Genomic DNA, 11,936 nt, shown 5'->3' on the forward strand with positions numbered 1-11,936 from the left:
CTGCTCATCTTCTTAGCCTCATTCTCCAGCTTTTCGAGGATACCAAGTACCAGCGTTTTGCTTTCTCTGATTCAATTAGTCAGATATGATTCCTCATATTTCTAACTAAAAACCCTTGAGAACGAAGCACCTGGAGATTCTTTTCCATGTTGAATTATGATAAAATTTCTTGTGGTATAGTATGAGGAGAACAATCTGCAGCGCAAGCAGACCTGGGTTTAAGGTCTGGGTTTAAGGTTTAAGTCTTGACTCCACTATTCACCAGACATGAGCTAGTTTCTGAATCTAAGCATCAGTTTCCTCATAAGAAAATTTGAAATCATAATGTATAATACCAAAGATTTGTCAGGCACTTATCAGACTTCAGGTGTCTCTTTGGTATTTTATATACATCATGTCATTTGTTTCTCATAATGACCCCTTATCATAACAAGTATTATTAATACCAGCTTTATAGATAAAGATAATGATGCTGCTTGTCAGCTACTCTCAGATGCTTCTTCCAGACTCCAGGTCTGTCTTCTGAGCTCCAAACCAATATGCCCAACTACCAGTCTGACATATTGTAAACCCAATTTATTAAAAAATGAAATCTTGAGCTCTTATTCTTTCCTCAACTCAATAAATGATGACAACCAAGTTTCTCAATACTAAAACCTTGGTTATTATTGACACCTCTAATTTCTTCACCTCCCCTACTTCCCATCACAAGAAAGTCCCAGTAACTTAGCCTCTGTATTAGTCTCTTGCTACTCGAACAAATTACCACCAGTTTAGAAGGCTAAAACATCCACTCTCCCATTTCTGAAGGTCAGAAATCTGGCTACCATGTGGCTCAACTGGGTCTCAACCTAGAATCTCACAAGACTAAAAATCAAGATGTTGGTAGTGACGAATCTCCTTTTGGAGAGTTCTGGGGGTAAATCTTTTTCTGAACTCATTGAGACTGCTGGATGAGTTCAGTTTTGTTTTGTGATGGTAGGACCGAGGTTCCACTTTCCCTGCTGGTTGTCAGCTAGGGGCTGATCTTTGATGCTGGAGATTGACTGTCCCTTCTCACACCTTCCATGGAGCTCCTCCACCAACAGCAGCTCCAGTTCCCCCGCATGCTCTGACTCTCTGACTTTTCTGCTGCATCCCTCCTCTTCCAGCTGGAGAGAGTTCTCTGCTTTGAAAGGCTCATGAATAATCCAGGATACTCTTCCTGTGTTAAAACCAGCTGAGTAATAGCTGTAATTGCATCTATAAAATCCATTTTTCTATGTAATGTAACATATTGACAGGCTTTGGATTCAGGCTATGGTCCTCTTTGGGAGGACATTATTCTGCCTACTACACACAGTAAGCAAAGACATAAATACCTCTCAACACACCTTAATAGCAATGTGACACTTTGGTTAAGAGCATAGTTGATGGACCTGGACCCCTTGGGGGTTCTACCTATTGGCTATTGCCTTGGACAAGTTACTTCTCTGCGCTTCAGTTTCTTCACCTATAAAATAGAAATAATAATGTTAAATGTACTTACCTCATAGATTCTTAGGAAGATTATATAAATAACCATGTTTAAAGTTTATAGAAAATGCTTAGTATGTAATAATATATCTATATATACTTGATATGTGTTTTGAAGGTTGCAATAGGCTAAATAATGGCCTCCAAAAAATGACTACACACTGATATCTGAAACTTGTGAATGTTATGTTAGGTGGCAAAAAGGACTTTGCATATGTAATTAAGGTTATTGGCCTTAAAATAGGGAGTATCTGAATTATCCAAGTGGTTCAATCTAATTACATGCATGATGCACACTGTTGCTTCAGTTGTGTCCAACTCTTTGCAACCCTAACCCGCCATGGACTGTAGCCTACCAGGGTCCTCATTCCATAGGATCCTCCAGGCAAGAATATTGGAGTGGGTTGCCATGCCCTCCTCAGGGATCGACCTGACTCAGGGATCGACCTGACTCAGGGATCAAACACACATCTCCTGTGTCTCCTGCATTGGCAGGTGGATTCTTTACCACTAGCGCTAGCTAGGAAGCCCCAGTCTAATCACATGAGCCCTTAAAAAGAAAACTGTTTCCAGCAGGAAGCAGGCGAGGGTGAGAGACATGGTATTGGAAATCAGAGATGGCAAGAGTGGGAGGGACATGCCATCCCTTTGCTGGCCCTGAGATGTAGGTGTCCTTGTGCCAGGACTGGAGAGAGACCTGCAGAGAAGTTCAGGGAACCCCCTGTTGATAGCCAGCAAAGAAATGGGCCTCAGTCCTACAGCCACTAGCAACTAGAGTCTACCAACAAGCTGAATGAGCTTGGAAGGAGGTTCTTCCCAAAGCCTTCCAGTAAGGGCCCAGCTGGCCAATACCTTGAATTTGGCCTTGAGAAACCAGGAGCTGAGAAAGCAGTTGAGCCAGCTGGACTTCTGCACTGCAGAATGGTGAGAAATAAACTGGGTGTTTTGTTTCTTTTGTTTTCTAAGCCTCTATTTTGTGCTAATTTGTTACTGCTGAAATAAGAAACTAACACATATACACATTAATGTCAGTCTCCCTCATACTGTGGGTTCTGTAAGTATAGGGACTGTGTCTCTCCATCACTGAGACCTAGCACAGTTCTTGGCATATAGTAGATATTCTAAACGGATTTTGTTAGAGAAATGAAGGAATAGTGTTTACTTAACTTGCTTCATGTCATAGAGTTAGTGTTTGACCTAGGCCTTGAGCTCATGCCATAATTCTATAAATATTATGTCATCATTTTGAACATTGCTGCTGCTGCTGCTAAGTTGCTTCAGTCATGTCCAATTCTGTGCGACCCCATAGATGGCAGCCCACCAGGCTCCCCCATCCCTGGTATTCTCCAGGCAAGACATACAAGAGTATATATAAAGCCTCTGATACAGAGTTCAAATTGCCAACAGCTGCTGGATCAATAAAAAAGCAAGAGCATTCCAGAAAAACATCTATTTTCTGCTTTACTGACTATGCCAAAGCCTTTGACTATGTGGATCACAACAAACTGTGGAAAATTCTGAAAGAGATGGGCATACCAGACCACCTGACCTGCCTCTTGAGAAACCTGTATGCAGGTCAAGAAGCAACTGTTAGAACTGGTCATGGAACAACAGACTGGTTCCAAATAGGAAAAGGAGTACATCAAGGCTGTATATTGTCACCCTGCTTATTTAACTTATATGCAGAGTACATCATGAGAAACACTGGGCTGGAAGAAGTACAAGCTGGAATCAAGATTGCCAGGAGAAATATCAATAACCTCAGATATGACACCACCCTTATGGCAGAAAGTGAAGAGGAACTAAAAAGCCTCATGATGAAAGTGAAAGAGGAGAGTGAAAAAGTTGGCTTAAAGCTCAACATTCAGAAAACAAAGATCATGGCATCTGGTCCCATCACTTCATGGGAAATAGATGAGGAAACAGTGTCAGACTTTAATTTTGGGGCTCCAAAATCACTCCAGTACTCTTGCCTGGAAAAATCCCATGGACGGAGGAGCCTGGCAGGCTGCAGTCCAAGGGGTCACTAAGAGTCGGACAAGACTGAGTGACTTCACTTTCACTTTTCACTTTCATACATTGGAGAAGGAAATGGCAACCCATTCCAGTGTTCTTGCCTGGAGAATCCCAGGGACGGTGGAGCCTGACGGGCTGCTGTCTATGGGGTCGCACAGAGTCGGACATGACTGAAGCGACTTAGCAGCAGCAGCAGCAAAATCACTGCAGATGGTGACTGCAGCCATGAAATTAAAAGACGCTTACTCCTTGGAAGGAAAGTTATGACCAAACTAGATGGCATATTCAAAAGCAGAGACATAACTTTGCCAACAAACGTCTGTCTAGTCAAGGCTATGGTTTTTCCAGTGGTCATGTATGGATGTGAGAGTTGGACTGTGAAGAAAGCTGAGCGCCAAAGAATTGATGCTTTTGAACTGTGGTGTTGGAGAAGACTCTTGAGACTCCCTTGTACTGCAAAGAGATCCAGCCAGTCCATTCTAAAGGAGATCAGTCCTGGGTGTTCTTTGCAAGGAATGATGCTGAAGCTGAAACTCCAGTACTTTGGCCACCTCATGCGAAGAGTCAACTCATTGGAAAAGACTCTGATGCTGGGAGGGATTGGGGGCAGGAGGAGAAGGGGACAACAGAGGATGAGATGGCTGGATGGCATCACCAACTCGATGGACGTGAGTTTGACTGAACTCCAGGAGTTGGCAATGGACAGGGAGGCCTGGCGTGCTGCAATTCATGAGGTCGCAAAGAGTTGGACACAACTGAGCGACTGAGCTGAACTGAACTGATACAGAGTAGGCATTTAATAGCTGTTATATCCTCCATTTCCCTTATATCATTCTGACCCCAGCTCAGAGTCTCCTCACTGCATTGTAGGCTAATAGTAACATCCTAATAGGTCTTATTGACACTAAACATTTTCCCTTCAAACCTATTTCCTGCCAGATTAATATTCCACAAACACATCAAGTGAGATCATGTCTTTGAAAGAAGAGGGGCACCTGTAAAGACTAGGAATTGTTACTACTATTACCATTGCTTCTACTTTCAGGGAGAAGGGAATGGCAACTGACTCCAGTATTCTTGCCTGGAGAAGCCCGTGAACAGAGGAGCCTGGCACTGTACAGTCCACGGGGTCACAAAGAGTCAGACATAACTGAGTGACTAACACTTTCACACTTTCTACTTCCATACCACATAGTCTAGACTCTGAGCCATGCTTCTCCTGGCCACTTGCCCTGTCTGCTCTGCCTTATTTCTCTCTGTTCCTTGGGATGCACACTTTGTGCAGGCTACGCCACCCTCTTTCTGTTGGAGAAGCATGCGTAACTCCCTGTTTTGCTAGGCCTTTGCTTATCCCCTCTCTGGCTTCCCTTTCTAAATATTGTCCAGGCACCAGCTTGAAAGCCCACCTCCTGCTCCACAAAGTCCTTCTTAACTATGCTATCCATATATGTATATGTCTTTGATATGACAGTCATGTGTGTTGGGCATAACCTGTGACATTTGCCCAAATTTTAATGTTTTTTTAGTTTGCTAATGTGTGTGTAAGTCTTGTCTCTTCCACTGTACTGCAGACTCCTCACAGAGCCCCCTAAGAAATAAGTTCTGGAGTCCAACAGGCTGCATTCAGATCCTGGCTATCACTTAAAAAAATTATTTTGGTAAAAATCCCATAATATAAGACATTTTAACCATACTTAACTGTAGAGTTCAGTGGCACTAGGTATGTTCACATTGTTGAGCCATGCTCACCATCATCCATCTCTAGGATTTTTCACCTTTCTAAACTGAAATTCTGTCCCTATTAAATATTAACTCCCCAGTCCCCCTCCCTCTGGCCTCTACCACTATACTTTCTGACTCTGAATTCGATTATTCTAGGTACCTCGTGTAAGTGGAATCAGTGTTTGTCTACACCTACTGTGTATTGGAATGCATTCCAATATACATTTGATCCTGGCTATTTCTTACTAGCCATTTCACCTTGGGGGACTTCCTTCTCTAAAACTTAATTACTTCATCTATAAAGTGAAGAGAATAATTGTATACTTCATTGGGTTGTTCTGGGAAATAAAAGGAGGGAACTCATGAAAAACTCTTAAAATACTCACTGACATCTACGTACTCAACATTATCCATTGTTATTTTTTATTATTATTACCTTTACTATTATCCTATACCTTCCACAATGTTTAGTATAATGCTGAACACATAGTATGTATCAGATAAATACCCTTGACTGAATAATTATTGAAAAAATAAGCTATATTAGCTGGCTAATCTAATAGAGCAGAATTGGGAAAAGGGTTCAAAGGAGTATTGACTGAACTGAGCATTCAGTTGACAGAAACCAGGAAATAATTTGGGAGGTGATGACAGCCGCAAATTACTCCATTATATATAAATCAAACTAAATAAGGAACAGGAAAATTATAATCATTTGGTAATTTTATTTTTTGAAAAATTTAATTGATTAAATTAGTGTGTGTTGTTAGTAAAAATGAAACTCCAGTAACAGAGAAGGGAAGGTAATAGCTCCTCTCTCCTCACCCCTCACTATTCCCACTGCTCAGAAGTACCTATTGTGAAAAGTTTCATATCTGGTTTTACCTAAATTTTCCATGTGTAGTTAATTGCCTTTCGTATCCTCTTTCTCATTTTGAGAATTAGTTTAGTACAACTCCATCGTAGGAGTGTTCCAAAAATTTAATAAAGCACACAATATTTTATCCCAGATTAACCTGAGAAATCTGTGTATCGCTTAATAGGCACAGAGGCAGAAGAGCAGAGATTTGTTAGAGTACTCGCAAGGTGAATCAGCAATTAAGTCTCTTTAAGGTATTAACTCTCAAATGTATGCCCTTTGCTAAATCCATTTAAATGAGTGCATTGTTCAAACAGGAAGTTGCAGAAGAAAATAAATATGTACATTTATAATCATTCATCACGAAGTCAGTTAGCTTGCCAAATTTAAAGCATGATGTTTGGTAATCAGAAAAGCTGATGAACGACTTGAAAAACAATTCATAGAATAAGTCAATGAATAAGCAGTTACTGGAGAATGGGTACCAAAAGGGTGGAGGAGGGAGTAAAGCATGGCAGCCATGGATGATGTGCAAAGTCTTTGTCCAGCAGTTGCCCTCTGAGCAAGAACAGCCTGGTGATCTTCCCCTGACCTCCTCCTCCACTGGCTGTACACAATACACAGAATAAAGTGGACTTCAACAGCCTTCGTTTTCCACAACTGTCTTCATCTCTTCCTGCCTTGCTTTACTTTCTAGACTCCTAATTTGCCTCTCAATCTCCTATGATGATGATGATGATGACAGTCGTTTAATTGTGTATGAATAGCAGTCCAGAAACTCGCCTCTGTAAGAAATGTACCTTTGTTTTCTAAGCTGAATGTATATTTCCAAGTTTCCATTCTTCCAAGGTGTCTTGAAAACTCCAGGAACTCTTCCTAGGGCTGTGTCTGCAGTGTCCTCAGTGACAAGGCAATGGGGTGCAGGAGGCATGCCCCTTGGGGTTTATCATTCTTGCAATCAAGCTTCTATTCCTCTCTAGATCACAAGACCTTTGGAAACTCCTTAACCATCTGGAATTTCAAAACTCACTGGGGCTATCTCTCATCTTTAGCATTTCCAAGACACTATGGGGCACGTAGGAGACGTTCTACTACACCTGCCCACCTTGGGACACCTGGGAACTCTGAGCTCTGTTAGACCCCTCAATGAGGCACAGCCTGTCCTGTGCTCAGGGGCCAGCAACACCCCATCCAGTCATTCTCATACTTGGAATCTCTGACTTCTCCTTATGGCGGGTCACTGAAGTCTTCTGCTCCTAGCTAGAGATAGTTCTCTCCTTCTGAGAGCTCGTGCAATTAAAGTATAACCACTTGGATAAGCCAAGCTTATCTCCTCAACTGCATCTATAAAATCCCATTTTACATGCAAGAGAACATATTCACAAACTCTAAAGATTAAAGCATGGACATCTTTAGAGGTAATGAACTATTCAGCCTACCACAAGTTCCAAAATATATCTCAAATATTATGTTCACATCAGCCTTTACCATGTACTCAGAATTAGTTTTCCCTGATTTGGTTCTTGCTCTTTTCTAATCTCCTCCGACAGAGTGCCAGAATGATCTCTAAAGTTTGTTATTCAAGTCCTGTCACTCTATAGCTTCCACTGTTCTGACATATAAGTCCTTCATTCTCACCACAAGGACTTACGGAATCTGATTTCCTTTATCATCTCTGTGCTCTTTTTGCCTCACTCTTCAGTTTAGGCGCTCAGTCGTGTCTGACTCTTTGCTACCCCATGGACCGCAACACTCCAGGCATCCCTGTCCATCACTAACTCCCAGAGTTTACCCAAACTCATGTCCATTGAGGTGGTGATGCCATCCAACCATCTCATCCTCTGTTGTCCCCTTCTCCTCCTGTCTTCAATCTTTCCCAGCATCAGGGTCTTTTCCAATGAGTCAGCTCTTCACAGAAGGCAGCCAAAATATTGGAGTTTCAGCTTCAATATCAGTACTTCCAATGAACCCCCAGGACTGATCTCCTTTAAGATGGACTGGTTGGATCTCCTTGCAGTCCAAGGGACTCTCAAGAGTCTTCTCCAACACCACAGTTCAAAAGCATCAGTTCTTCAGCACACAGCTTTCTTCACAGTCCAACTCTCACATCCATACATGACCACTGGAAAAACCATAGCCTTAACTAGACGGACTTTTGTTGGCAAAGTAATGTCTCTGCTTTTCAATATGCTGTCTAGGTTGGTCATAACTTTCCTTCCAAGGAGCAAGCATCTTTTAATTTCATGGATGGAATCACCATCTGCAGTGATTTTGGACCCCCCAGAAAAGTAAAGTCAGTCACTGTTTCCCCATCTATTTGCCATGAAGTGATGGGACCAGATGCCATGATCTTCGTTTTCTGAATGTTGAGCTTTAAGCCAACTTTTTCACTCTCCACTTTCACTTTCATCAAGAGGCTCTTTAGTTCTTCTTCACTTTCTGCCATAAGGGTGGTGTCATCTGCATATCTGAGGTTATTGATATTTCTCCTAGCAATCTTGATTCCAGCTTGTGCTTCCTCCAGCACATTATTTCTCATGATGTACTCTGCATATAAGTTAAATAAACAGGGTGACAATATACAGCCTTGACCTACTCCTTTTCCTATTTGGAACCAATCTGTTTTTCCATGTCCAATTCTAACTGTTGCTTCCTGACCTGCATACAGGTTTCTCAAGAGGCAGGTAAGGTAGTCTGGTATTCCCATTTCTTGAAGAATTTTCCACAGTTTGTTGTGACTCACATAGTCAAAGGCTTTGGCATAGTCAATAAAGCAGAAATAGATGTTCTTCTGGAACTCTCTTGCTTTTTCCATGATCCAGCGGATATTCACAATTTGATCTCTGGTTCCTCTGCCTTTTCTAAAACCAGCTTGAACATCTGGAAGTTCACAGTTAATGTATTGCTGAAGCCTGGCTTGGAGAATTTTGAGCATTACTTTACTAGCGTGTGAGATGAGTGCAGTTAAGCGATAGTTTAAGCATTCTTTGATATTGCCTTTCTTTGGGATTGGAATGAAAACTGACCTTTTCCAGTCCTGTGACCACTGCTGAGTTTTCCAAATTTGCTGGCATATTGAGTGCAGCACTTTCACAGCATCATCTTTCAGGATTTGAAATAGCTCAACTGGAATTCCATCGCCTCCACCAGCTTTGTTTGTAGTGACCTGCCTCACTCTACCTGGTTGCAATCACTGTGACCTACTTGGAGTCCCTCAGATATACCAGTATTTTCTCACTTGAGTCATAGCTATCCAAAACTCCCTGCCTGGGAATTTTTTCATTCAAGTGTAATTGATTTATAGTGCTATATTAGTTTCAGGTGTACAATATAGTGATCCAATATTTTTACAGATTATACACATTTAAAGTTAATATAAAATATTGGCAATATTCCCTTTAGAGCACATGCTTGCATCTTATTTATTTTATAGTGATAGTGTATACTTCTTGATACCGTTACCCGATCTTTGTCCTTCCTTTTACCCCTCTCCCCACTGGTAACTTCTGGTTGTTCTCGTATTACATGTGATTCTATTTTATTAGATTCATTTATTTTATTTTCTACATTCCACATATAAGTGAAAACATACAGTGTTTGTCTTTCTCTGTCTGACTTAACTTCACGAAGCATAAATACCCTCCAGGTCCAGGTATGTTGTTGCAAATGGCAAAATTTCATTCTTTTTATGGCTGAGTAATATCCCATCACTTCATGGGAAATAGATGGAGAAACAGTGGAAACAGTGTCAGACTTTATTTTATGGACTCCAAAATCACTGCAGATGGTGACTGCAGCCATGAAATTAAAAGATGCTTTCTCCTTGGAAGGAAAGTTATGACCAACCTAGATAGCATATTCAAAAGTAAAGACATCACTTTGCCAACAAAGGTCTGTCTACTCAAGGGTATGGTTTTTCCTGTGGTCATGTATGGATGTGAGAGTTGGACTGTGAAGAAAGCTGAGCGCTGAAAAATTGATGCTTTTGAACTGTGGTGTTGGAGAAGACTCTTGAGAGTCCCTTGGACTGCAAGGAGATCCAACTAGTCCATTCTGAAGGAGATCAGCCCTGGGATTTCTTTGGAAGGAATGATGCTGAGGCTGAAACTCCAGTACTTTGGTCACCTCATGTGAAGAGTTGACTCATTGGAAAAGACTCTGATGCTGGGAGGGATTGGGGGCAGGAGGAGAAGGGGACAACAGAGGATGAGATGGCTGGATGGCATCACTGACTCTATGGATGTGAGTCTGGGTGAACTCCGGGAGTTGGTGATGGACAGGGAGGCCTGGCATGCTGCGATTCATGGGGTTGCAAAGAGTTGGACACGATTGAGCGACTGAACTGAACTGAATATTCCTGCATGCATATATAGCCCATCTTCTTTATCCATTCATCTTTTGTTGGACACTTAAGCTCCTTCCATGTCAACCCAGGAGTTGACTGCTGAATCACGTGGTAGTTCTAGTTTTAATTGTTTAAAGAACCTGCATACTGTTTTTCATGGTGGTTGTACCAACTTACATTCCTACCAACAGTGAACTAGGGTTCTCTTTCCCTGCATCCTCACCAACATTTGTTACTTGTTGTCTATTTGATGATCACCTTTCTGACAGGTATGCAGTGAAATCTCGTTGTGGTTTTGAACAAATATTTGTTTGCATAATGTTGAATTCAGTGTTTTTAAAATAATTTTTAGTAAATATTGTATTTTATAATATTTAGATTTACAGAAATGTTTCAAAGATAGCAGAGGGAGTTCCCATATAATCCTCACTCATTTTCTGCTAGTGTTAATCCTTTATTACCCTGGTACTTCTGACAAAACTAAGAAACCAACATTGGTGAATTACTATTTCCTAAACTCCAGGGCAGTATTTGAATTTCACCAGATTTTCCACTAATGTTCTTTTTCTGTCTCAGGATCCAACCCAAGATTACCACATTGTTTTTAGATGCTGCTGGGTTTTAATCTCATCTTTTCCATTTAGAAAGCTATTAATAACTATAGCAGACAACCTATTTCTCCATTTTGTAAGCTGTGGTTTATAGCAATTTCTACATGTTGCTATTAATAGAATTTCTGTTTGAAAAAAGATGCATTCAAGATTGGTTTTTGTCTGAAGTTTTACAAATATTCTACAAGTGAACTGATTATTTTGGTGGTAGAAAGACAAAGAACATCAAGACATTTTCAGTGCATGGCAGTAATATGGGCTTAGGGATTTTTATTTTCTGATTTAGCCTGGCTTCTAACTCACTCACATTCTTCCTAAATCAACACTACCATTGGAGCAGATTCATATGTTTTCAGGCTAGGGTTAGTGAAAGAAAAAAACATAGCTAAATTTTTGTTATTATTATTATGGTTATATGTTATATTTCCTTAAAAGTAAGTAACATTTTAAATAAAACTGATCAGTCATGTCATTCTCAATTATATTAATATTTCCAGAATATTTCTTAGAAAATTTCCACTAAATTTTTTCTAATGAGAGAATTTTTTGAAGTCTTCAGCTTTAAAGTTAAAAATTCAAATAAATTTTGAACTCTATTCCATGGATATTTGCATTTGTTTTAATGTAAAATTGATCTTTTAAATTATTTACTAACAAGTCAAAACCGAGTGCTGTTTATCCTGTGCCTTCATAAACCTCCTTTTACACTGATGATCGGGGATACCGAGGTCCCTGTTTGACAAACAGAGCCAGCTGATGAAAGTCCATGCTACTCAGTCAATCAGTTCAGTCACTTAGTCATATCCAACTCTGCGACCCCATGGACTGCAGCACACCAGGCCTCCCTGTCCATCACCAACTTCCGGAG

The sequence above is a fragment of the Bos taurus genome, chromosome 29 (genome assembly GCF_002263795.3).
Source record: "Bos taurus isolate L1 Dominette 01449 registration number 42190680 breed Hereford chromosome 29, ARS-UCD2.0, whole genome shotgun sequence".
Taxonomy (NCBI): Eukaryota; Metazoa; Chordata; class Mammalia; order Artiodactyla; family Bovidae; genus Bos; species Bos taurus.